The 24,204-nt window shown below is 46.2% G+C and overlaps 1 long non-coding RNA gene across 1 annotated transcript; it reads left to right on the forward strand.

The window, feature by feature from the left end:
* The first annotated feature begins 1,523 nt into the window (after positions 1 to 1,523).
* LOC134757852 (uncharacterized) lies at positions 1,524 to 20,438 on the forward strand. The gene is made up of 3 exons (XR_010132391.1): positions 1,524 to 1,785; positions 2,279 to 2,441; positions 20,114 to 20,438. It is a non-coding gene; the product is annotated as an uncharacterized lncRNA (long non-coding RNA).
* The last annotated feature ends 3,766 nt before the right edge of the window (positions 20,439 to 24,204 follow it).

Raw genomic sequence — 24,204 nt, forward strand, 5'->3', positions numbered from 1 at the left:
GTATACTCTAGTTCCAGAATTTGCTCATCATCCCAAATAGAATATCTATACTCATTAGCAGCCTCTCCCTGGCTCTTCACCCTTCTCCCATTCCTGGCTACCATGAATCTGTGTCCGTCTGTATAGATTTGCCTATTTTGGATCTCTTCTCTTCTGTTCTCTTCTCTTTTTAAAGATGGAGTGTCTCACTCTGTCACCCAGGCTGCAGTGCAGTGGCGTGATCTCGGCTCACTGCAACCTCCACCTCCTGGGTTCAAGTGATTCTCCTGCCTCAGCCTCCTGAATAGCAGGGATTACAGGTGCCTGCCACCATGTGCGACTAATTTTTATTTTCTATTTTTTTTTTTTTTTTAGTAGAGACAGGGTTTCACCATGTTTCCCAGGCTGGTCTCAAACTCCTGGCCTCAAGTGATCCGCCCGCCTCAGCTTCCCAAAGTTTTGGGATTACAGGCGTGAGCCCTCACTCCTGGCCCTATTTTGGCTATTTCATATAGTGGAGTCATACAACATGTGGCCTTTTGTGTCTGGCTTCTTTCTGTCAGCATAATGCTCTCAGGTTCACCGACGTTGTAGCATGTATCAGTATTTCATTTCTTCTTACGGCTGAATAGTGTTCAGTTGTGTGGGTTTGCCATATTTTGTTTATTCATTTATTGATGAACATTTGGGTTGTTTCCATCTTCTGGCTATTATGATCTTCTGGCTATTATGAATAGTGCTGCTATGAACTGTAATGAACATTCTGCATACATTTTTGTTTGAACATCTGCTTTCAGTTCTTTTTGGTATGTACCTAGGAGTGGAATTGCTGGGTCAAGCGGTAATTCTGTGCTTAACTTGATGAACCACCGAACTGTTTTCCATGGTGGCTGCACCTGCATCATTTTGCATTCCCACCAGTGGTGATGAAGCTTCCAATTTCTCCCAGATCATGATTTAACACTCATTTTTATTAAATGCAACAACCCCTCCCGCATCTGGCCTGAGTGTCCTGGGCCAGCCAACTGCTTGCTCTCCATCTTTCCTGTTTGGTCAGAGGCCCTGGGTGCAGCCAGTGGGTTACCCACTCTGATCCCCTCAGTGACTTCTCCTGGGAGGTCACCAAGGATACTCATTCAGTCAGGTCTTCCAGAGCCACAGTGTTGATCCTGCAGTGAGGACATGAGTGTGCAGTGACTGGACTCTCTCAGGCAGTCGTGGAAGCAGAGGATTGCTCTGGCCAGCCTGGAGACAGTTCCCATTGGTTCCTGGACTTGATCTGAATCAACTCCTTCTTCCTCACCATCTCTTGCCTGGTGCTGCTGGCTGAGGCGTTGCATCTGTGGGGGCTGTCCGCTCCCAGCTCACGTCTTCTGGCAGCTCCTTACTGTATTCTAATGCGCCTAGTGGTACTGCCGATTTTCTCTTTTCCCAGACACCTCTCTCCACACTCCTTCTCCCACATTGGCCTGGCCCTCATGGCTCTTTGATCCTCATGGAACATTCTATTGTCTCCTAGGTGAGAAGAAAAGGCATTCCAGCTTATATTCAGACACATGGCCTTGAACTCGTAATAACTCACGCATGTAAGCCACAATAACTTCATTTGCATGCAACCACCTTGAATGAATGGTCTCAGTAAATGTGTCATTTATTCTCAATATTCTGGAGTGCTGGAAAAAATGTGGAGTCAAAGGATCCCTCAGTCTGCTGGTGTGACCTGGGGCACCCATCCCTGTTCCTTCTCCTCTTACATGGGATAAAACCCCAGCGGAGCCGTGTCTCTGGATCATTGTGATGGATTAGGTGAGTCTCTACCTGGGCACCCTCTTTCACATGGCAGCATTTTTATCGCTGTGACAACCTGGAGTCACCTTGCCATTTACCACAGTTGCCTTGGATGACCAAGTAACCCTCCTGCCCTTCATGGGGGGATGTCCTTTGAAGAACACCATTCATTCTGGAAGTGCAGGCCTGGCCTGAACCACTTTGGGGACGGGTATCTGCCACAGGAAGAGGTTGAGGAGACTATAATGTCAGGAGAATCATCATCTTTGACTGGGAGATGGTGTGCAGAGTTTCTGGCGTCTGGGGGCTTTCCATCTGTGAGGTTTTCAGTTCTTCATGAGCTGTTACAGGAAACAATGTTTTCGAAAACAAAGTTGTCCCTGGCCCAGGGGCGCCAGGTCATTCCATGCAAGCAGTCCCCATCAGCTGAGGGAAGGCCCAAAATATGCAAGTGCATGAGCCAGGCTGGCGTGGCACGTGAGGCTGCATAATTTTCGCCGCCCTTCCCTAGGTGTTCTGCTGAGAGCTGGGCTGTCTGCTTAGAAATCAGCCTCCAGGCCTGACTTTTGGCCTCTGCCCCGCCTGTGGAGTCGGTGTGGGCTCCAGATTCCAGAGGCGAAGGATACATCCTAGTGCCAGCTCAGATCTGAAACAGGCGTGCCCTTCGTTTTCAGGTAACTTCTGTTCTGGTCTCTGAGGCTGTGCTGGAGCACTGGCCGGGATTCCAGGCGGCATTTTGTATTTGGAGACAGCAATCTGGGGAGGGGCATAGTGTCATCTGTGGGAGGGGCAGTGTCATCTGTTTTTACCTTTTCTTTTCTTCTTCTTCTCTTCTTCTTTTTTTAAAATGTAGTCTGGTCTTTCCAACTTTGTTTTCAGCCAGTGCAGAAGATGTCTATTTGTGCTGCACGGCCCAGAAGGGAACTGCCAGTTCAGAAAATGTCAGGTCAACTTGATGCTCCCGGTTGACATTTGGCACTGGATTGGGGGAGCAGGAAGGAAGGGGAGGAAAAGGACGTGGAGAAGAACCTAGGAAGGATTCGTACTTTCATGCTTTTCTTCTTTTCTCCTCTCCTCCTCTTCCAGTCTGCTCCAGGCTGACGGGAAGGGAAAGCCAAGTAGCTGGGTTTGATGGGGCCCTGCGGGGAATGGGGTGGAGACGGGGCAGGAGGGGGAGCTGTGTGTCTCAGAACCACTCCTGCTCCTGACCACGCTGCCCCCCAACACACACCACACCACACATACCACACACATGCCACACACACACCACACCACACACACCACACCACAACACACCACCCACACCACACCACAAATGACACACCACACAAACCACACCACACACACAACACACACCACACCATACACACAACACACATACTACACATCCATACCACACTACCCATACATTACACTATGTCACACCACACCCACACATCACACTACACATACACACCACACACACACCACATAACACCACACGCACACCACATAACACCACACACACACCACATAACACCACACACACACCACACCACAACACACCACCCACACCACACACACCACACGACACACCACACACACCACACACACCACACGACACACCACACACACCACACCGCACACACACACCACACCACCCACACCACACACTACACATACCACACATCATCCACACAACACCACGCACACATACCACACCACACACACCACACCACCCATACACTTCACACTACACTATACCACACCACCCACATACACCACAACACACACACACACTACACACCACGCCACACACACACACCACACACACATCACACACACCCTCCTCATACCATGTACACACACACCACACACCACACCCCACACCTCACACCCTGCAAGCCTGTGTTCCGAGCTCCTCAGGGAGTGGAGGCCCCTGAGGAACAGCCTGAACCAGCATTTCCCAGGGTTCACAGCTCCAGTTCCTTGCCTGGCAAATTCAGTAAATCCCAGGCTGTCACAGTTTACCACAGCTGCTGTAACAAAGCACCATGAAGCATGCTGCGCCTACAGAGATGTCCTGCCTCACAGTTCCGGAAGCCACGTGTCCCAGATGGAGGTGGCGGCAGGGCGGGTTCCTCTGAGGCTGTGAGGGAGGCACTGTCCCAGGCCCTCCCTGGCTTCCGCTGGGGGTGCTGGCCACCCTGGGCGTTCCTTGGCTTCTAGAAGCATCGCCCAGATCTCTGCCTTCATCTTCACCCGGGGTGCTCTCCCCGTGTGTGTCTGTGTCCACATTTCCCCTTTTTATAAGGACACCAGTCAGACTGGATTGGGGGCCCACCCTACTCCTGTACCATCTCTTCTTAACTTTTCTCTGCAACGACCCTGTTTCCACATAAAGCCACATTCAGAGGTACTGAGGGTTAGAACTTCAAAGGATGAATTTGGGTGGTGGGGGCCGCAGTTCACCCCATCACAGCAGGTGTACATGCTCCCTGCTTCTGGGGCTCCCTGACTTCTGGGGCTTTCCACTCTGAGATCAAGGTGCCCAGGATGTCGAGCAGGTCAGGTGTTCAGAATTAGGAGGAGTGCAAAGGTAAGCAGAGACTTGTCCCTTGGCCCTCAAGACAGAAGTGGCAATTGCCCGGGGCCATTCAGAGCTGCCAAAGCATTTTCCTGCTTATTAGCCATTCCAGCCTCACAACTAGCAACCTTGAGAGAAAGGTCTGGAGAGAATTTTTATCCCCGTATCCAAAAAGATGGAGTAACTTGTGCAAAAATCACGCTGTCAGCTGGAGTTGGAACTTGGGTCTTCAGGCTCTGTGTGTGGCCCTCTCAGGAGGTAGAACCAGTGATATGGGGGAGGGGTATGCACGAAGGTTCTCCTGTTGCAGGGCTTCGGGGAAGGCATTGTGAACGTGGTGACATCTGAGGAGGGCCTTAATTAAAATTTGAGGGAGAAGGGAGCTTTTTGGTTGCAGGCGACAGTTAAGTGCAAAGGGCCACCAACTCAAAGTGTCCCTGAGTTTGGGGTGCTCTGAAGTGGCATCGTCCTAATGTACAATGGGAGGATTTGGTTTTTATCTGATCTCTGTCACCCACTGATACCTTTGTCTCATCCATTACCCTCAGCCACACCTCATCTATTCGTTAGTTAATTAATTAATTTTTTATTGAGACAGGGTCTCGCTCTGTCACCCAGGCTGGAGTGCCAAGGTGTGACTACGGCTTGCTGTAACCTCCACCTCCTGGGTTCAAGTGATTCTCCCACCTCAGTCTCCTGAGTAGCTGGGATTACAAGTATGCGCCACCATGCCTGGCTAATTTTTGTATTTTTTATAGAGACGGGGTTTTGCCATGTTGCCCAGGCTGGTCTTGAACTTCTGAGCTCAAGCGATCCTCCCACCTTAGCCTCCCAAAGTGCTGCAATTACAGGTGTGAGCCACCACGCCCGGCCCACCCCCTCCGTTAGAAAATAGAAAGCTCTTGCTGCTTTCTCTTCACTGAGGCCAACAGAACCTCCTCGTCTAAACTCTCCTCTCTCAACAAAATTTCTCCCCACAGCCTTGGTGTGCAGCAGTTCATGCAAATAAACCCAGAGGATGATGCCAAGCTGGACTCTTCTTTCCATTTTGAGCTCCTGTCCCCCGCCCATGGCTCAAAGCCCCTCTGGCTCATGGCACATCAGGGCAGGGTTCCCACCTGCACACCTCAAACCTTGGGATGAAAGGGTTCATAGCTCTGTTCTCACGGATCTTCCCCACAGCAGAGCCAGGCGAGCTTTTCTATGGACACAGCCCAGGCCTGCTCCCCAACTCCCACAGGCTAAGATGGCCCTGCAGGACAGGTAGGACCTTGGCAGGCAGGACAGGATGGGAGTGGGGAGGCTGCAGACGTCTGTAGAGCTCCATGCTGTTCCTGGATGCCTCCCCATGCATTGTCCCATCTGGTTCCTGCTCCCTTGCAGGACTGGGCAGATGCCATTCCCCTTTTAGAGCTGGGAAAAGAGCCCTCTGTGACTTGTCCACGATCCCACAGTCAGAAAGCATCTGAGGGAGACTGAACACAGTTCTTCTGGATGCAAACTCAGTTCTCATTTCCCAACCGGACTCGGCCTCTGGGTGGAGGCAGCTTCTTTAGAGAGGACGCGCGTCTGATGTTGTTGCAGAGAAACCCTCTGCAGAGGCTGCTGGATTGGCAAGGGCATAGGGGAGGGGACAGGGTGGGTGCAGCCCAAGATCACTGGAGTTCCTGGGAAGCGGGGAGTCTGTGGTTCTCTAATGGATGATTTTTCTGGGGAAAAGATGGTGTCGACTGTCCAAGCTTGGTTGAGAGGATTTGTGTATTGCATCTGAAACCAAGAAAGACTAGGATCATCTTTGGAATGTTTGGGATGGTTGATTCCGCTAAGGACTATTCATAAGGCACATTTACCAGCTCTCCCTTAGGTCTTTTCATGAACATGTTTTTATTAGTTCGTTCTCACACTGCTATAAAGAAATACCCAAGACTGGGTAATTTATAAAGAAAAGAGGTTGAACTGGCTCACAGTTCTGCAGGCTGTACAGGAAGCATAGTGGCTTCTGCTTCTGAGGAGGCTTCAGGAAGCTTCCAATCATGGTGGAAGGCCAAGGGGGAGTGAGGCACTTCACATGGCTGGAGCAGGAGGAAGGTGCAGGGGAGGTGCCACACACTTTTAAACAAGTAGATCTCACGAGAACTCACTCACTATCACGAGAACAGCACCGAGGGGATGTGCTAAACCATGAGAAATTGCCCCCATGATCCTGAACAAGCACACAGAACAGGCTGCCCCTGCTGCTAGAAGGGCTTCTTGTGGGCCCCTTTCTAACCCCCACCAGCTCCTGAGTTAGAATCCAGGAGGGTGCATCTGATTGGCTGGACCTAGGTCATGCGCTTGAGCCCCAGCAGCCCCGGCAGCAAGGGAGGCTGGAAAAGGCAGGAGTGAAGGGGCTCAGCTTCTGTACTAGGAGGTTCCACGCCCTGCCTCCTACACGATTCATACATAAATAGAGGATTCCCTGAACCCAGGAAGGGAATTCAGATGCTGGGCAGCCAGGATAATTACAAATATTCTCTATGTTAGGGTGTGTGTGTATGTACAGGGCAGGGCTGGGAATGAGCAGGGTGGTTAAGAGAATGAGATTTGGCATCACACAGATGGGTCTGAGGACCAGCAATCTTCACTTATTATCTCTCAGTCCTGGCGATATACAGCCTGTCCCAGCCTCAGTTTTCTTGTCAGCAAAACTGGGATACTAATGCGTATTTCACAAAATGGTAGCCTTATTATTCTTATAGTAGATGTTGTTATTATTAGGAATATCGTGATAGCAATCATAACATGGTGTACCCATCATGTTATGATACCTCGGTCATGAACTGTAAGCCTAAGTGTAAGGCCTGGTTAGATTGACCTTCTAATTTTTTACGTGTCTCTTCAGCACAGATGGTCAAATCAGCTTTTGATGCCTGAGTCCTGATACAGTCCTCAAAAGACAGGTGCTTTTTTTTTTTTTTTTTTTGAGATGGAGTTTCACTCTTGTCCAAGTTGGAGTGCAGTGGCTCACTGCAACCTCCGCCTCCTGGGTTCAAGCAATTCTCCTGCCTCAGCCTCCTGAGTCGCTGGGATTACAGGCTCCTGCCACCATGCCTAGCTAATTTTTGTTATTTTTAGTAGAAATGGGGTTTTGCCATGTTGGCCAGGCTGGTCTCAAACTCCTGACTTCAGGTGATCCGCCTGCCTTGGCCTCCCAAAGTGCTGGGATTACAGGGGTGAGACACTGCGCCCGGCCAAAAAGCAGGTGCTTTTAAGAGGATTAACCTAAGCTCTAAGTATAAAGTTTTTATTGCTGTTTTATCCTATAGTGTAATGACCCTCTAACTTTTAATTGTGTATATATATATATATAAAATATATAGTCTTATATAGCAATGTCTGGTTGGGTGTGCCCAAAGTCCTTTATAGCTCTAAGCTTCAGAAAAGTAAATAGAAGAAGAAGATAATTAAAAGACTAAGATAAAATAAAACAATTGTCTTTCCCACTGGAATTTGGAGGAGATGGAGTTTGCAAGTGGGAGAGTTGGAGGGGTAGTTCAGCAGCTGGTTTTATCGGCAAATAGGCCAGTTAGGAGGGGTCGCTGAGGTTTATTACATGAAATCCTCAATGGGTGGGCACTGCAGCACAGAGCGACCTGGAGTGTGTGGGGTGGGTACCCCAGTCAACACACACAGGACTCTTGCAAACAGGCTCCTTGACTGACATGCTTCTGTATAACTTTCATAAAAAGATATTGATGTTCAGAGCAATCCTGGGGCTATGTAGATCCAGAAACCATCAAAGAAAGTTTAGATTCTACTCAGTAGACTTTTACCATGAAGCACATTTCACCGTGTTCTCATTCTTGGAAACTTAGGGATGGATGAGTGACGTTAATTGCAGTTTGCAATTCTCTGTCGACCACAATGTTGAACACAGTGGGATACACTGTTTTCATGCCTATGTGAATAGTTACCTAAATCTGATTGTTAAATAGGCCCATAAGGTTTACAGGACAGTTTTTTTTTTTTTGCACATAGGGAAAAAGATGAGTCATGGTACATGGTTGATTTCTGGATTGTATCAAATTGGGAAGAATTTATGTAATCCCAAACTGGTACATTTGCACCAAAATTCTTGATAATGACAGGTTGAGGCTGGGTGTGGTGGCTCATGCCTGTAATTGCAAAGTTTTATATATTTTTTTGGGAGACTGAGGCAGGTGGATCATTTAAGATTAAGAGTTTGAGACCAACCTGGCCAACATGGTGAAACCCTGTCTCTACTAAAAATACAAAAATTAGCCAGTCGTGGTGGTGCGTGCCTGTAGTCCCAGCTACTTGGGAGGCTGAGGCACAAGAATTGCTTGAGCCTGGGAGGCGGAGGTTGCAGTGAGCTGAGATTGTGCCACTGCACTCCAGCCTGGGCAACAGAGTGAGACTCTGTCTCAAAAAAATCAAAAAGGAAAAAAAAGAAGACAGGATGGTGTGATGAGTAGAGATTTACAGAAAGCAATTTTCCCTCAGAAAGGAGGAGGGGAGTAGATGGAGGACAGTCCTCTGGGAATGGTGAGAGCTGGGTAGAGGAAGTGGGTTTTGAACGATAAGTTTGAAGAATTCATTCATTTGGTCGACAAATGTCTACTGAGCACCTACAGTACATCAGGCAGGGTTCTAGGCACTGGGGATACAATAGGGAACAGAACAGATAAGCCTCCTGCCCTCATGGTAGGTGTGTGGTTTTCAGGTTACTCTGGAAAAAGGATGAACATTGGGAAAGATGGAGGAGAGAGTGAGTATTGTGTAGAGGACTGTAGGTAGGCTTGCTCCTTTTATACATTCGTTCAATCAATCCAGCATTTATGGGCCATCTTCCATGGGCAGATTTTATGCAAGACACTGGGGATACAGAGATGACCAAGTCTTATTTGAGAAGTTCAAAGTCTGGAGCATGGAGGCACAGACTTTATGGAACAGGATGACTGAAGTCTGGTAGAAGCAGGCTCAGAGGAAAAATATGCTAATGTTGCTAGAGAGGATTTGAAAAGCTTCCTAGAAGGAAAGAAAGGATGCTGATTGCCAGCCTTTAGAGACAGCTGAGAGCTTGCCAGGTAGCAGAGAGAGCGGAAGAAGATTCTAGGCAAAAGGAATGAGAAGACATCTATTGGGGGAAGGGAGCACTAAAAGAAGGCTGTCAGGCAGGGGAAGGCTGATGGTGGAGAGCCTTCATGGGAATTGTGATTTTAATTTAATTTGAGACGTGATGGGGGCCACAGCCAGGTTGAGGAGGTAACTCCATGAAAATTACATTTGAGGTTGGTGACTTCTGTGTGCTTGTTCAGGATCATGTCCTTAAACAGGGAATACTCATTAGCAAACTAATTAAGGCCCTTAACAGGAGGGACGGTAATTTGTTGGGTTTTAGAAGACTTAGTACAATAAATATATTGATTGAGTTTGGGTTTGCCAAGGAATTAAAGAGTCCGCACTTCCCTAATAAAAATAAAATGAAAATACTTTTTTGGAAAACTGACAGTAAGGCAGTAATGACTATAATACATCAGAAGTCCTTCGTCCACAAACCACTGTGGTTGACAATAAGGGATTAAACATTACCTGAATTGGTAGAGAAATTATTAATAGCTGTTGCTTTTTAAAAATAGACATTTACTGCCAGTCTCTGGGGAGGAGGGAGAAGCAGAAAGGTGCAGGTGCTGCTGGCTTTGAAGGGCATTAGCTGTGCCTCTTCCATTCTCATTTTCTCTTCCCTCATTCCCTTTTCCAAACTGAGAACCTGGACTCCATGTCCAGGTGGGCAGAGGGAGGAGGAGGAAGACCTGGGAGATGGCTGGAGAGAAGAACAAGCCAAATCCTTATGTACTTCTGGGTATGCTTGTGCTCCTGTTTTAATTTTTTATACCTTGCAATTTAGTGAACTTGGAGCTCCAAAACGTCTCTTGAATCTTGCCTCGGTGCTCTGGTTCTCAGCCTTGGTGGCAGCAGAAACCCTTAAACAAAAGGTTGAAAACTGCACGTTCCCAGCGCTTTCCTCCCCGCCCCTTTCCTGGGTCTTCTGTTTATTGGGATGTGGAGAGGAAGTGCAAACTCTGTAGTTTCTAAAGTTCCACAGGGGGCTTTGGATGCTTTACCTGGGGTTGAGGTACTGACTTGGAGGCTCACTTGTTGTATTAGTCTGTTTTTATGATGCTGATAAAGACATACCTGAGACTGGGTAATTTATAAAGAAAAAGAGGTTTAATGGACTCACAGTTTCACATGGCAGAAGGCAAAAGGCACGTCTTACATGGTGGCAGACAAGAGAGAATGAGAATGAAGCAGAAGGGGTTTCCTCTTATAAAACCATCAGTTCTCATGAGACTTAGTCACTACCACGAGAACAGTATGAGAGAAACCGCCCCCATGATTCAATTATCTCCCACTAAGTCCCTCCCACTACATGTGGGAATTATGGGAGCTGCAATTCAAGATGAGATTTGGGTGGGGACACATATCACTTGTGTCCCCAAACCATATCACTTGTGTTCTCTCTCTCTCTCTTTCATTTTTTATTTTTTTGAGACAGAGTCTCTCTGTTGCCCAGGCTGCAGTGCAGTGGCATGAACATGGTTCACTGCAGCCTTGACCTCTGGGCTTAAGTGATCCTCCTGTCTCAGCCTCCTGAGTGGCTGGGACCACAGGTGTGTGCCACCACACAAGGCTAATTTTTTAATTTTTATTTTGTAAAGATGGGGTCTTGCCTTGTTGGCCAGGCTGGTCTCAAACTCCTGGGCTTGAGTAATCCTCCTGTCTTGGCCTCCCAAAGTGCTGGCATCATAGGTGTGAGCCACCACACCCAGCCTCACTTGTGTTATCTGGACCCGTATTTTAGATGTAAGTAGTCCTGGGAAGGCGGTGCTGCTCTAGACTTTCCATGGCTGTTTTGCCAGACATGCAGCAGAACTGGTGTGCCTGTCTGGGGTAGGGAGATGGGGCCCAGGGTGGGCTCTGAAAGAAGGCTCTGGAAGGAGTTTGGAGCATGACAGCATTGGGTGCCCTCAGGGGGCAAAACAGCAGAGGACAAGGTACAGAAAGATCTAGGTGGTAGGAGAGGCTTCCAGAAGAGAGGCGGTAGGGAGCTGGGTCTCGGCTATGCAGGCCCACGCCCTTGGACCTCAGGCACGCTTATCTCCAGCTTCTCCCCTTCCCTGCTGTGGGTGGGGCATGCCCACCTGCTGAGGAAATACCTGGAAAGAAACCATGGGACAACCATCTAACCCTGGTACTTTTCCACTCCACATGGATCTAGAACTCCTGGCACATACTCCTGTGTGATCTTGTGGAACACTGGGCTTCTCTGGAGGAGTCATTAAGTGTTGGCTGCACCCTGAAACGGTGGCCCTGTGACTCTGCAGAGGTCACCAGAGAAGTTCTTTCACTCTGGGTCATCCCCCATCTTTAGCTCCCCTCCCCTTGGTCTTGTGTTGCTCATCTTCATTAATTTGTGACGAGGAGATATGTTTTTATCACTGTGGCCTCAGCCTGCCACCTGCCTCCCCGTTTTCCTTTTGCCTTCAGAAACCAGTTATTTTTACAAAGGAGGGAGGAGTGCTCCTCCCTCCAATTCCATTTAAAAGAAATATGGTTTTGGCACAACAAGCCTGCGTCCTCGAAGTAGTGGCCGCTCCCCCGTGGCAGTTACTATTCTGCCCTCATGAGAGTGGAGCGTGTGTTTCCTCCCCTAGTTCCTCTTTGTTTCTCTGCCCTTCCTCCTCTGAGGGCACAGGGGCAGACAGGACATCCTCCCACCAGGGGCTGCCTAGTGACTGGCCGAAGATTCTGATCATTTCAGGCCTCCCTTCACATTCTCCGGCAGCATTTTAAGGTCTTTGCTGCAAGGCAAAAGCTGGTTTTTCATCCTTCCTCCTTATCCAGGTCTTCTGTTTCTGGGGTCAGTCTGGTGCGTAGACAGTTCCACACATACTCTGTATTAGGGATCCTGAAAGAGAGAAAGCTAAAAGGGACTTCTTCCATTTCAAGAAGAGACTTAAACAAGATAGAATTCCCTTTCCTTCTTATGAGACTGAGAATAAGCACTCTAGCAGCCCTTAGTGTCAGGGTCCCAGGCTCCCTCTGCCATATTGTTTTGCCATCTGTAGGGTGTTGCTGCCTTTTACGGGACTCACAGTGGGTCACAATCATTTATTGTTCCAGGTAGTAGAATGCCCTTTAAGGGCCTGATTCAGAAGTTGTACATATCACTGCCACTCACATCCCATTGGTTGGCTCTTAGTAACATAGCCCTACCTAGAGGTAGGTGAGGCTGGGAAATGTAGTCTTTACGTGGGTGTCTGGGAAACCAACTAAAATCTCTATTAATTATTAGAAGTTTTAAAAAGATAAATGTTTCATGCATGTGTGAGAAAACGGCATTCTCTAATTGTCGAATGCAGAATTCTATATATGGTCGTTAGTTCAAGCTTGTAATTTGTGTGGCTCTTTTGTCTGCCTGACCCATCAATAATACAGACCTATCAATAATTGAAATCTCTCTCGACGGTAGTGGATTTGTCAATTTCTCCATGTATTTCTATCCATTTTTTGTTTTATATATTCTGAGGTTAATTAGGTGCATTCATATTTAGCATTGTCATGTATTTAGCATTCCCCATGTATTTCTATCAATTTTTTGTTTTTTGTATTTTGAGGTTTGTTCATTAGATGCATTCATATTTAGCTTTGTCATGTCTTCTTCGAGAACGAACCCTTTTCTCTGCATCCAGTGATCCTCTCTAGCCCTAAGTATGCTTTTTCTTTTAAAGTATATTTATCCTATATTGACATACGTTGTTATCTTTCTTCATTCTTTTAATTTCAACATTTGTTCATGTTTTTATACTTTAGATATACCTTTTATAAATAGTATGTAGGTGGATTTTGTTTTTTAAATCCAATCTGATGATTTCTGTCTTTTAGTTGGCAAATTTAGGCCATTTATATTGTTTGTTTTTTTATTTATTTATTTTTATTTATTTATTTATTTTTTGAGATGGAGTCTTGCTCTGTCGCCCAGGCTGGAGTGCAGTGGCTCTCAATCTTGGCTCACTGCAACCTCTGCCTCCTGGGTTCAAGCGATTCTCTTGCCTTAGCCTCCCGAGTAGCTGGGATTACAGGCGCCCAATACCATTCCTGGCTAGTTTTTTGTATTTTTAGTAGAGACAATGTTTTGCCATGTTGGCCAGGTTGGTCTCAAAATCCTGACCTCAGGTGAATCCACCCACCTCAGCTTCCCAAAGTGCTGGGATTACAGGCATGAGCCACCACGCCCAGCCTTATTTCACATATTTCTTGCAGCTTTTCCTGGATTTATTTTTCTTATTTGAATATCACTTCTTCAAAAAGTGTTTTTAAATGTGGATTGTAGCATGACAAACTTCCTCAAGCCTTGTATGCCTGAGAATATTTTCATCACACCCTACATTTGAATGACAATCTTGCCAGAAATGGAATTTTAGGTTCAATGTACTTTCCTCAGTACTTTATATTGATTAATATTTTTTAGAGACAAGGTCTCACTCTGTGTCCCAGGCTGGAGTGCAGTGGCATGATTACGGCTTACTTCAGCCACGACCTCCTGGGCTCAAGCGACCCTCCCACCCACTTCAGTCTCTCAAGTAGCTGGGACTTGCGGTGCTACCATTCCCAGCTAATTTTTGTATTTTTGGTAGAGATGGGGTTTCGCCATGTTGCCCAGGCTGGTCTCTAACTCCTAAGACTAAGCTATCCACCTGCCTTGGCCTCCCAAAGTGCTGGGATTACAGGCATGCACCATGGCTCCTAGCCCTTCAGCACTTTACAACTCACACTTCATTATGTTTTTGCATTCACTGTTGTGGTTAAAAAGTATGATATTCACTTTTAAAGTGACTTTTAAAAAGTATGATATTCACAAAGGAAAAAGGTTATTTTTCCTTAGTAGGTGTTATGCTCCTTCTGAGAGTTTTCAGAATTTTCTCTTTGAGTTTGGTATTTCTAAATTAATTAATTAATTATTTCCACGATTCTGCATGGTATTCCTAAATTTGATTCTAGTGTGCCTAGATGTGGAATTTTCTTCTCTTTCCTTTTGATGTTCTATGCACTCTTTTAATTTGAATATATTCATCTTTAATGCTTGGAAACGTATCTCCATGAATTCTTCATCTATTTTCTTCTCTTCATTTCTATTTATTTTTTTCTATTCTGTGACTCCTATTGTCTGGATGCTGGTAGTTTTACTTTCATTCTCCAAGTCTCTTAACTTTTCTTTTATATTTTCTACATTTGAATTTTCCCCTGCTTGCTTCCTGGAGTGTTCCTCAATCTGATTTTCTAATTCACTAATTCATTCTTTAGCTGTATCCATTCAACCACGAAGCCCATTTATTGTGCTCTTTATTCCCATTATATAATTTCCATACCTTGTATTTTCTCCCTGTTCTTGTTTTATATTGCTACGTTTGGATGAACAAAGAGAGAGAATGGGCAAGCCTGGGAGAGAACCCCAGATAGGATGCCCCCATTTGGTATCACCCACCAAGCAACACCTGAGGCCAGAGCTTCCTCTTCAGATCCTCAGGCAGAAGCAGCAACAGGAATAGGCATGCACAGTTTATCATCCCCAACTCTGGGATTGGGAGGGCAGGGAATGCAGAGGCTACTCAGCCTTCACTGAAGTTCTATAAGGTTTCACTGGAATGGGACTTCTGGGCTGCCCTGATTTTACTCTTGTGTCAGCAATCTCGGCCACAACTGCCAATTTCTAAAGGCCGAGGAAAGATAGTGATTGTCCCAAGGCAATGATGGAAGAGAAGAGTGGAACTCAAGTTGCTTTTTCTACTGTCTCCTCCTAGAGCAGCACCAGCTGGCTCATCCCAGGCTGCAACCCTTACCACTCTTACCACCACACACACACAACAGTTTCTCTTTCAGTATTCTCACAGTTTTTCCTTTAGTTCCTGAATTTTGTGTTTTGTACCTCAATTAGGTTGACTCTGGGCAAGACGTATAATGGTTTATGTGAATTCTCCATCTTGGCAAAAATTGGAATCTCAGCAGAGCAACCTTTGTAACCCTGTTGTATTAGTCAGGCTTCTCCAGAGAAACAGAACAAATAGAATGTGTATATATTTATAGAAAGAGATTTATTATACAAAATTGGCTCATGAGATTATGGAAGCTGACAAGTCAAAAATCTGCAGGGTAGGCTGGCAGTCTGGAAACCCAGGAGAAGCAATGCTTTAGTTATAGTTCTAGTTCAAAGGCAGTCTGCAGGAGAACCAGGAGGTGCCAACATTGCAGATGAAGTCCAAAGGCCATCTGCTGGAGAATCCTCTCTTGCTCAGGTGAGGCCAGTCTTACTGCTTTCTATTCAGACCTTCAACTATTTGGAGGATACCCACCCACATAATGGAGGGCAATCTACTCAAAGTCTATGGATCTAAATGTTAATCTTATCCAAAACCAACCTCACACCCAGAATGGTGTTTGACCAAATATCTGGGCGCCCCATGGCCCAGTCACGTCAACACGTAAAATTAACCCTTACACCTGCTATTCCAAGTATGGTTTGAGGACCAGCATTGGCCTCACCTGGGAGCTTGTTAGAAATGCAGAATCTTAGGCCCACTTTTGCCAAGATGCCTGCATTGGAATAAGATGCGAATCTTTTCAATTTATTGAGCCAGAGCTTCATATCAGTAAAAATAAGAACCTTGGATTACATAAGAGATTCTCTGATTAATGTCCCTGCATGATCAGGGACCTTAAAAAAAGAAAACAATTACATAAAACTGCCTAGGCTCACCCCAGACCAATTAAAACCAAATCCCTAGAATAGGGCTCAGGCATCTCTTATAGTGTTTTTATTTATTTATTTATTTATTTTAATCTATGCTGGTGAATCTGTTATCCACTGAAGGTGAGAATCTTCAGAGTTGTGCTTCTCAAACTACAATATGCATGCACGTCACTTGGAGATCTTGTGAAAAATGCAGATTCTGGCTCTTGAGACCTGGGAAGGCTGGAGATTGCATTTCCATCACTTCGTGTTTTAGGACCACTGTTGGACTTGGGAGATGATAGACTGGATGACAGGTGAGATCCTTTGCAGTTCTGAACTGCTCTGATCCCTGAAACCAGGAGAGCTTCACAGGTTTGCCAAGGTGGGTTCCACCCAGGGACACACCTCTTAGTATCCAACCAGGAAATAAGGCCTCCCTCTCTGTGGTTTCCAGCATCTTCTGAACTCCTCAAGTCAAAGAAATCAGATGCCTTCCTGCTGCTGCTACCCACATGGAAACTAATACATTGCTCCTGTTGAAAGCTTGGCTCTGTGCCCTGTGGCCAGAGTATAAGGCTCTAGAAGATATTAACTGTGTCCTCTGTGGGGATGGGCAGATTGAGAATGGTGATTTGGCATCAGAGTAAACTCATGTGGTGACTGAAAAATGTAAATTAATTGCAGACCAAATTTAAGATGGTTGTACCTGAAGCCTAGGCCGAGGCCTTAGCGGCACCCTCAAGAGTCCCCTCCTGTCTCCTCAGCTGGAATAACTTTTTCTCAACTCGTGGCTATCTTGGACTTAGTTTAAAGCTCTGTTGTAATGTATGTCACCCTGACTGGAGTTCTAGGTATTTTGTTTCTTTTCTAGATTGAGATCTTTGGGGCAACCACTGTGACTCTCTGCTTTCCTTCCAGTCCCTTCCACCACCCATCCCCAGCTGCGGCCAGGGCAGACCTTAGAAAACCTAAGGGGTTTTACTCCCCTGCTTGGAGCGCTCCAAGGAGGTGCTTGATGCTTGGAGTAAAATCTATACTTGTCCCCATCCTATCTAGTCCCTAATGACCCTGCAAAGTCATCCTTCCCCACTGTCCCTTGTCACCCTGCTCCAGCCACACTGGCCTCTCCCCATGCAACAAGCCCACTCTTGCCTCAGGGCCTTCCCAGTTACTATTCTGCTTTTCTTTTTTTTTTTTTCTTTTTGAGGTGGAGTCTCGCTCTGTCGCCCAGGCTGGAGTGCAGTGGAGGATCTCAACTCACTGGAACCTCCGCTTCCAGGGTTCAGGCGATTCTTCTGCCTCAGCCTCCCGAGTAGCTGGGACAACAGGCGTGTGCCACTATGCCCAGCTAATTTTTGTACTTTTGGTAGAGACGGGGTTTCACCATGTTAGTCAGGCTGGTCTCAAACTCCTGATCTCAGGTGATCCACCTGCCTCGGCCTCCCAAAGTGCTGGGATTACAGGTGTGAGCATCTGTGCCAGGCGTCCCAGTCGCTATTCCTTCTGCCAACACACTCTTCCCCAGCTCTTCATGTAGCTGGCTGCTTCTTGTCATTCATCTCACAGCTTCAATGTCACTGCTTCCAAAGGAAGACCTCCCTTCTAAGTGGTCTTTCTCATGCCAAAATGACTGTGTACCCCATAACTTATTTTAATGTCTTCATAGCATTTATGACTATTAGAATTCTCTTACATATTGATGTTTTCTGATCTATTCTCTCTCCCCTTGTCCTCACCACCTACCACTACATTGTAAACTGTACAAGCCACTCTATGATCTCTTAGTGTCACCTTAGTATCTCTAGTGCCTAGAGCTTTGACCTGCAGCAGTAGGAGGTCCTTGATTATTAATTGGATTAATCTTGAATTTTCCACTGCACTTAGCTCAGTTCGTTCATTTAACAAAGGATGTTTTTCCTCTAACCAAAATATGGGTAGCAATTTTTGGTGTCCTCTGGAAAAACTAATTCATGGAGAAACATACAAAAACAAGATACATTTGACAGAAATAGCATGGGACTCAATTGGACTCTAGTTTGCGTTGGTAAGGGTAAATGTGGGGCCCTGGGCTGTGAAATGTTTGCCAATCAGATTTGAGGAACTCATAAAAAGTTCAGAATCAGCTTTTGCTTCTGCCCCCTGCTCTACATTCCTCTTGGGTGCCCAGTGGTAAGCTGGCAAGAAGCAGCAGCTGAGGGCATGGGCAGGGTGTTCTGGTCCTGGATCTCTGCCTTGCCCCCACATCCTAACATCACTGGGAAGACAGAAGCTCTCAGCACCTGGCCCAGGTTTCCACTAAACCCTGGCAAAGTAACCCAGATGTGGGATGCCAGGGCCACCACACAGGGAGGCAAAGAGACCTTCATTGGAGGAGGCTGCTGCTGCTAGGGGTGTAGAGGTGAGCCAGGGGCCAGCAGCAGATTGTGCCAGGGGCAGCTGGGAATGGGCTGTGCCTCCACCGAGCCTCAAGCCATCCTCTGATCTCGCTAGTCAGACTTGACCACTCTTCCAGATGTGCATGATTCAACCCAACACAGCTGGCAAGGTGGAGGGGCAATATGATGTTTCTCTTGTACTAATGTTGTAGCTTCACAGCTACAACATTGGGGTGGTCTTGGGGTGGTCCATAGGCCCCTCCGAGGTGGCCTTGGTTGGGTGGAAGGAGGGGCAGAGATTGGCATTCAAATTGCTCCAGACTGAGTCTACTTTCAAGATCTATTTTGCACTGAAGATGTAAATTTCCACTTAAAAATGCAAAGTGAGCATAAACACAGAGGTGTGGCTAAAGTTATTTGCTCTGAAAAAGATGCGCAGATATTTTTGTGTCTGGTGGGAAAGGAGAGAGTGTCAAAGGATGGACAAAGGCCACCTCTGTGTGAAGGTGGCTTTTGCGATTTTGGCTTAACCAAAAGGTCCTGGAGATGGAGTGACTTGGATTCTGATTATGAGGGTGTCTGCTGTGTACCGTTCTTCTCATTCAGTTGAATTTAATTCATCAAGGAGGAATCGTGTGCCTGCTCTGTGCCAGGCACTGTCAGGTGCCGGGAATGCAGCAATGAACAAAATGTAGATCAATTCCTGCCCTCTTGGGCCTTACTACCTGGCAGAAGATATAAAAAAGAGCCACTTCCACAGCATTGTGATGACAGTGGGATGTGACTATCCCTTTCCTAGCTAGAACTGGGGATTTGGAGTCCGAAGGCCCAGTTGACGTTTCTGGCCCTTCAACTTCCAGCTGTTTGAGTCGAGGCCAATTATTTATTTATTTATTTGAGACAAGGTCTTACTCTGTTGCCCAGGCTGGAGTGCAGTGGTGTGATCACAGCTCATTGCAGTCTTGAATTCCCGGGCTCAAGTGACCCTCCCACCTCAGCCTCCCATGTAGCTGGGACTACAACTGGACACCACCAGGCCTGGCTAATTTTTTAATTTGTTATAAAGACAGGAGTCTCTTACGTTGCCCAGGCTGGTCTCGAACTCCTGAGCTCATACAATCCTCTCACCTCAGCCTCCTGAGTATCTGGGACTATAGGTGTGAAGACCGTGCCCAGCTGATTTTTTAATTTTTATTTTTAGTAGCGATGAGGTCTTGCTATGTTGCCCAGGCTGGTCTCCAACTCCTGAGCTCAAGAAATCCTCCCACCTCGGCCTCCCAGAATGTTGGGATTGCAGCAGGGCCAGCCTAATTTTGTTAATTTTTAAATGCAGCTGCCAGAGAACTTTAAATGAACTATGTGGCTCACATTATGTATTGACTGAACAATGCATCTGTAGAGGCTGTCTTTGGAAGTTTACTATATAACCAGGACCCACGAACACTCATGCAGCTCCCAGGGGTATCACGGACTGCTTAAAGTCCCATCTGTGAAACCCTAACATGATGATTTTAAAGGTTACTTTTTATTTACATTCAAAATGTACATAAAGAATGTCCCTGTGAGATTAGATCACTTAAGGGAGAACCATGTCTGTGTTTCACTACGCAGAAAATGGTTTCATCGTCATTGTCCTGAAAGCCACTGCCTGGAAGGGCTGTGCAGCGCTCAGAGTGGGAGAGGCAGACCTCTGAGAGAAATGACTTCAGCATCACTACAGCTGTGGCTAGAATGAGAACAGCCTCAAATTTCACTAATGAAGAGATTTTCTGAGTTCCATGTGAGCAACGCCGCTTCCTTCCCATCCCCGAGTTGTTCCCCTTGTCATAGAAAAAAGACACAACCAAAAGGGAGAGCTGCCATCCTTTCAGGTCCCTTCTTGTTCTTCGTCTCACTGAATTCACCCCTAAATGCTTTGAAGTATTCTCCATGACTGTTTCATCAACTGAGGAAAGGAGGCCCAGAATGGCTTAGAAACTTGCTAACTGGTTTAGAAGAAGAACTGAGATTCAAATGCTTTGCAGTGTAGGTCTGCTTCTGCCACCAAACCACAGCCAGGGGAGGAACGAGAAAGTGAGGAAAGGGGGAAAATTAGCACTCGGGCTTTGTCAGATCTCAGGAGAGGCGGACGCTGGCTAAGCCCCATTGCCTTATCTTTATTTTGTGAGAAGCAAACGGTGGGGTTTGGTTGCAAGAGAAGATCTTACTAGGGACCAGTTGCAGGGTGTATTAATCAGGGGTTTCCAGAGAAACAGAACTAATAGGATCTATCTGCCTGTCATCTCTCTCTCTCTCTCCTATCTATCTATCTATCTATCTATCTATCTATCTATCTATCTATCTATCATCTATCTATCATCTAATCTATCATCTATCTATTCATCATCTATTTATCAACTATCATCTCTCATCTATCAACTATTTGTTTGCCATCTATTATCTATCTATCTAGCATCTATTTATCTATTAATCATCTATTTATTAACTATCAATCTATCATCTGTCATCCATCAACTATTTATCTGTCTGTCCATTCTCTATCTATCTGTCTCTCTGTCTGTCAATCAGTCAGTCAATCCATCGTCAGAACTGGCTCACATGATTATGGAGGCTGAGAAGTCCCACAATCTGATCTACCATCTGAAAGCTGGAGACCCAGGAAAGCTGGTGGTGTAATTCAGTCCTGGGAATGGAGGTGGTGGGAGGATACTGGTGTCAGTTCCAGACTCTAAAGCCTCGAGAACCAGGAGCTCCAAAGTTCAAGGGCAGGAAAAAATGAATGTCCCAGTTGAAGATTAGAAAACAAATTCACCCTCCCTCTGCCATTGTGTTCTATTCAGGCCCTCAATGGATGGGATGAGGCCTACACACACTGCTGAGGGCTCTCTTCTTTGCTCAGCCGACCAATTCAAATGCTAATCTTTTCCAGAAACGCCCTCATAGACACACCCAGGAATAATCTTTTACCAGCTATCTAGGCATCCCTTAGCCCAGTCAAGTTGACACATTAAAATTAACCATCCTACAGGGATTTCCTACCGTTTTGGGGAAGCCATCTTTTCATGGCTTCCTTCCAGAGGAAAATTCCTGCTATGTGCTTGACAGAAAGAACAAAACCCCAAACATACAAAAAGACCAGTCTGTGGAATGTAGACAATTTGGGTCGGATGTGGTTCCCTGCCTAGAGGAGCCAGTGAGATGAGCCATTTCCATCCACCAAAGATGGGCTTGAAATGTGGTCTACCTTTCAACATGGTGCCACTGAGGGCTTCTGAGCTGGCTGTGATCATCTGACAAAACGCTGTGTTGGCCAACTCATAGAAGAGTTTGCTAGCTGGCCTGGCCCCAAGCAGAAGCAGCAGGTCACTGCCCAAATTCTCCAAGTGGGATGACCAGTGGCTATATAAAGGGCAAACAAACAAGAAAGCCTTTCTTTCTGAGAATGTTTCCACTGCAGTTAGGTTAGAAAATGATCCAGGGAAGATATAAACTAGCCCTTTCATTTAGCAAAATAAAATGCCTATCCGCTTGGTAATCTGTGCAGTGGAAGTCAGAGCCAGAGTCTTGTTTTTAAAGATTTTGTTTAATTCACCACCCCCATACCTCCCCTCCCACTGCCTAGCATCAGGCTGGACAAGAAGAAAGGGGACACTGGCCTGCAGATGCTGCCATGTGACATGTCCTTATAGAATAGCTTCTGTGACATTTGTATTAAGTAACCACAGGAAAAAAGGTGAGGTGTTGATGACAGAAGGCATCTGTATTTTCTGGGGTTGGGTTCCAGTTTTAATGAATATGGATAATGCACAAAACATCTCACTTTTCGGAGCTGTGTTTTTTCATTAAACACTGCCACTCTGCATGGGAAAGGAACTGGACATTCCTGACACATTATTTGGCAGGTCTCAATCGCAAGTGCTCCAATATTGGCTTTCGGAAACCCATTCCAGATTTGGCCCAGATTGTCAAATCTTGTCCAGAGCACCAAGTCAAAAGGTGCCTCTAAGCCCTGGGCAGAGTGCCAGGCTCTGAAAAACACTGGCTGGATCTCCTCAGGGACCCTGGCTGAGACAGGCAAGTGATTTGTTCTTCAAATGACCTTTCCCTCCTTGGAAAAGAGCACCCGGAATAAAAGTGCAAGATGTGCTTCAGATGTCCCCCAAGAGTTTAACACAAGCAAAGGTATTGAGGGGCTTCTGTGTATTGACCAAATAAGAAACATTTTTTTGGCTGGGCATGGTGGCTTACGCCTGTAATCTCAGCACTTTGGGAGGCTGAGGCGGGCGGATCACCTGAGGTCAGGAGTTCGAGACCAGCCTGGCCAACATGGTGAAACTCCCATCTCTACCCACAAATACAAAAATTCGCCAGGCATCACCTGTAATCCCAGCTACTCGGGAGGCTGAGGCAGGAGAATTGCTTGAACCCGGGAGGCGGAGGTTGCAGTGAGTGTGGTGGTGGGCACCTGTAATCCCAGCTACTCAGGAGGCTAAGGCTGGGGAATCAATTGATCCGATCTTGGCTGCAGTGAGCCAAGATTGAACCACTGCACCCCAGCCTCAGCAACAGAGCAAGACTCCATCTCAGAAACAAAAACAAATGAACAAATGAACAAAAAGAAACATTTTTTCCCTGTGGTAGGATGTCTGCCCTCAAGCAGTGAACCCAACTACTGTAGAACTGGTGGCACCTGTCCAATTAAAAATAACATTTGCTTTAAGGTAAAAATATATTATATATTAGGGTTGGGGCTCTGTCTTCTCCTGAGTAGTGTGTCATCCAGCATTTCTCAAAGCATGGTCTGGAGACCCTCCTACATCAGAATCAGGGGACGTGTTTCAATTACAAATTTCTGACCAAACCACCTACCAAATACATGGGAACTAGAGCTAAGAATTTTCATTGTACCAAGCTCCAGGAAATCCTGATATACCCCAAAGTTTGTGAGCCATTGGATGTAAAAAACCATATATATATATATATATATATAAAATTGTTGTTGTTTGTTTGTTTTTGAGATGGAGTCTTGCTCTGTCTCCCAGGCTGGAGTGCAATGGCACTATCTTGGCTCACTGCAACCTCTGCCTCCTGGGTTCAAGCCATTCTCTTGTCTCAGCCTCCTCAGTAGCTGGGATTACAGGCATGAGCCACCACACCCAGCTAATTTTTGTATTTTTAGTAGAGATGGGATTTCACCATGTTGGCCAGGCTGGTCTTGAACTCCTGACCTCAAGTGATCTGCCCACCTCAGCCTCCCAAAGGGCTGGGATTACAGGCGTGAGCCACCACACCTGGCCCCCTTCATATATTTTAAAGCCATTAAAGCAAACTGTGATGGACAATAAGATTGGTTTCTTTTGCTCACATCCATGTGAACTTATTTAATTGTGTGTCTGTGGTAGTGAAACTTTGAACCACAAAAGACAGGGCTACTTTAAGCCTTTGCTTTTGCAGATTGATACGTGTATCTCGTCCTTTTGCAGTTATGTGTCATTATCTGCCCAAGAATAGTATTTCTAAGAAGTTGCTTCTGTGTATCTTCTGGGGAAGAATTTGTCCTTCAATTACATGTGATTGCAACATGTTGATAAAAGCAAAAGAAAAGCAATAAAATCATTTGGTTGAATATCTCATTTCTTTGAAGCCAAACAGTTTTTGAGTGATAAGAAAGCAATTCAGTGGAACTTACTGTTCAGCATCTT

The sequence above is a fragment of the Gorilla gorilla genome, chromosome 22, assembly GCF_029281585.2.
Source record: "Gorilla gorilla gorilla isolate KB3781 chromosome 22, NHGRI_mGorGor1-v2.1_pri, whole genome shotgun sequence".
Classification (NCBI taxonomy): domain Eukaryota; kingdom Metazoa; phylum Chordata; class Mammalia; order Primates; family Hominidae; genus Gorilla; species Gorilla gorilla.